Source organism: Talpa europaea, assembly GCF_964194135.1.
Source record: "Talpa europaea genome assembly, chromosome: 3".
NCBI classification, from domain to species: domain Eukaryota; kingdom Metazoa; phylum Chordata; class Mammalia; order Eulipotyphla; family Talpidae; genus Talpa; species Talpa europaea.
Genome location: NC_140069.1, coordinates 35,571,533 through 35,575,357, shown reverse-complemented (window position 1 = coordinate 35,575,357; position 3,825 = coordinate 35,571,533).

Here is a 3,825-nt window from a genome sequence, read left to right as displayed (position 1 = left end):
AGTTATTATTTTATCTTAACAGCATTTCACAATGACCTTCTTAGTACACACCAGGTGGCCTATAATAATTCTGCCAAATCTAATTTATTTGTAACATCACAGATCGTTAGAACTACAAGTGATTTTAGAGATAATTTACACCAACCCCAGATTTTATGGATGAGAAACAAAAAGCTGGTAAGTTTATTTGCGCAGTAGCAGAAAGTCAGTCTGTAGCAGGGAAGACAAGAAAAAAACAAGTAGTGCTTCTGCTTCTCAATGCAGCTTTCTCTGGGTCGCTTTAGCTGCAACCTGCACTCAGTCCAGCACTACCCTTGGCAGTCCCAGAGCGGGTCAGCCCAGGAATGAAGGCTGCTTTGAAAATTAGGAAGGGAGAAAAGCAGGAAGCTTACCAATTCTTGTTCCCTTTTCTCAGTCTCAAACTAGTACTTTTAAGGGTGTCACTGGTCACATGTCTGTACCTCCCTCCTCAAGTAGGAATGACCCTCAGTCAGGGGGAGGGCTACTAGTCTTCAGTAGCAAGACAAACCAATTAAAGAATCTCTTAGTTACTTTGTGTGCTCTCCAAGACAACACTAAGCAACACTGGCCTTTTCTGGAAGACTTCATTATTACTGGCAGCCAGGGCTAAGGTTGGAGGAACTGATGTGACTTTAGGAATGGATGCTGACCTGCTGCAGTTTGCTGATTGTTGTTGGGGAAACAATTAAAAACTATCTCCTGCCACTGCAGAAAACCTCTCCACAAAGACAGAAGAGAAACAGTTTTATAACTGAATAAACATAAACCAGAATCACAAGTATCTGCTAAAGAGATTGTGAGGACAGAGATCTAGCCATTTTATCCAGTCAAGCAGATACAACCCATTTCATAGGTGTTCTCAAGATAAATAGTAACTAGTGTTCTGGTAAAAGGACTTGACAGCACTGCTTGTCACACATACTCTAGCCTAAATTCCCACAGTAATTGGGGTGACCATCTGTATTAGTTAATTGGTTTAATCCAAAGGAAAAATAAACTTCTGATATCTCTGTGACAGGAGGTAGTTTTGCCAGTTGGCAGCCCACCAAAGTAAGACTCTGATTCTCCAGCAGAAATCAGAAGGGGTGCTCTCTTCTTTGATGACTATATTTCAAAGATATGGACCCCTGTCCTTGAGAAAGCTAGATTGTAAAGCTAGAAAAGGGATTATTTAATCTTTAAAACAAAGAGTTACATACATTACAAAAGAGACCAAGAATGTTTTCTTTTTTTTTTAACATTGGTTTATTTATTTATTTTTTTAAAGATTTATTTATTTATTTATACAAGCACTGGGTACAGTCAGAAGCACGGGAGGGTGAGAGAATTCACCAGAGCCAGAGCGGGGAGCAGAGCAGGCAGAAGGACCGAAGTACACTGCTGAGGGGAGCAGCGGGCTGCAGGAGAGGTCTGCACACCATGCGGGACTCTTCCTGCCCCCCCACCCGTGGCCGGGAGCAGCCGGGGATCGAACCAGTGCTGGAGAGGCTGCGGGCAGCTTCACAACCCAGCGCTCAATCGCTGCACCACCGGGGAGGCCCAAGAGTGTTTTCTAATGTAAATGTAATTACAAGTTTTCTAATGTAAATGTAATTATAAGTTTTCAAACGTAAGTGTTCCCTCCATAATCTAGTGGCTCATAAATAGCAGAAATATATTGCTCATGGTTGTGGAAGCTGTAGTAAGGGAAGACCGTGGGAGTCATGGAGTGTCTTGGTAAAGGGATATTAGGAAGAACTTCTTATAGGATTGGACTTGGGATAGTTTAGGAGGTGGCCTAAGGAACTAGGAGTTCACTTTAGATGTTATCAGAAAGTATGGGCAAATCTATAAAGGAGAATCTCTAAAATTATATCGATGATAAGGGTAAACTAGAATGAACTTAAAAGTTGTAATTTGTAAAGAAACTCACTTATTTTATCCAAGAGACAGGTTGCTAGGCATTTTGTGGCTGACAAACTTGTTTTTGTCCGTCCTTAGGCAAAATTGTCAAGTTGATTTGTTGCAAGTTGATTTGTTTTGCCTCACCTGATTATGCTCTCCGTATAACTTAGTCTAAGGTAGCTATTCTGTGAGCCAGTTTATGTCACACAGAAGTGTGGAACAAGGCATAAGTATTCTTAGCCATTGCTTTGTCAGTTTGTGTGTAACTGCCATTTTAGAATTTTAGGTTTTGCTGTCCGGGGAATGACGACTGCACTCCAATGAGGGCGAACTTGCCTTGGAGCTGCATCTCGGCCCAGCCAGTTAGCTTAGCATTATAGCCGGGCAAAGTTGAAGAACGCATCCTTGTAGCCAATGAATAACTGCCAGCACGATTTAACCCTATAAAAAAAACCCTGCTTTCTTTGTTCGGGGCTCTCGATATCTGCCGCTGCGTTGGTAGGTGCCGTGAGCCTGGACTCGAGTCTGTAATAAACTCCCTTTTGTGTTTGCATCTGCTGTCTTTGGGTTCTTGGAGGCTATGCTCTCTGAGTCTGCTGATCATGGGCACAACAAGAATAGTATGTTCTACCTATGCGTGCCAGGCCAAGTCCTGTATGTCCCGGGGTTCTTCTACCTTCTCCTTCCACCTCCTACCCTTCCCTCCCTCTTTCTGGTCATCTTACCATTAGCCTGAACTTGGAGATTCAAAGATAGGCATCCTTTCAATATCACATTAACCCTGAATTAGGTATCAATATTTACATTTTACAAGGAGGAAAGAAAAAATGATATGACATATGCAGTGTGTCTGTTGGTACACACACACACACACACACACACACACACACAGAGGGAAGGAAAAACTAAAGTTCTGACTTTGCTTTTAACGTGTATATTTCTTTCTTTGAAAAGCAAAAGCACGGGGCCTCCCCGCTGGCTCAGCGGTTGAACACTGGGTTGTGAAGCTGCCCGCAGCCTCTGCAGCGCCAGTTCGATCCCCGGCTGCTCCCCGGCCACCAAAAGAGGGTCCCACATGGCGCGCAGACCTCTCCTGCCGCCCGCTGCTCCCCTCAGCAGTGTACTTCGGTCCTTCTGCCTGCTCTGCTCCCCGCTCTGGCTCTTGTGAATTCTCTCACCCTCCCGCGCTTCTGACTGTACCCAGTGCTAGTATAAATAAATAAATAAATAAATAAATCTTTAAAAAAAAAAAAAAAAAAAAAAAGCAAAGCAAAAGCACGAAGTTCAGAGCCGCGCTGCCTCCAGGCGACAGGGGGCGCTGTGTCCTTCGAAAAGTTAAAGCCGCCTCCAAACTGCAACATTTATGAGATTTCAGCCTTAAGAAAAATAAGGGTCTATTTTCTATGCAAGATATATTATTTGGACGATATATAATTTAGCGCCATACCAACCACTAACTTAAACATATACTTAAGGAATAAACATAAATTGCTTTAAAAAAAGGCTTTAAAAATTCGGCGGGCAATATGGATGTGCCACAAGTGTCTGCAACCTACAAACTTCAACTCTGTTTCCTGGAGTTGGGGTTCTTCGCCCCACTGGGACACGGACCACCACGCCCTGTCCTGGGCGACCAAGGAAAAAGGAGCAAAAGAGCAATTGGAGATTTGGGGCGCCCCAGCTCCCTGAGACTCGCATCTGAAGTCTAGGGCGCGGGGCGCGGCGGCTGCCAGGGTCCTCCCACTCCCGCCAGCCCCCGAACCCCCGTTAGCCCCTCTGCTCTCCCCCACCCTGCCTCTCACACCCTCCGCCCCTCCCCGCCCCGGCCCGCCCGCGCTCCCCGCCCAGTCCCGGGAACTTTGTTATTTGTGGCGCACCCCTGCGGCCGAGGGCTCATTGACACAGTCCGGGAGGCCCAAT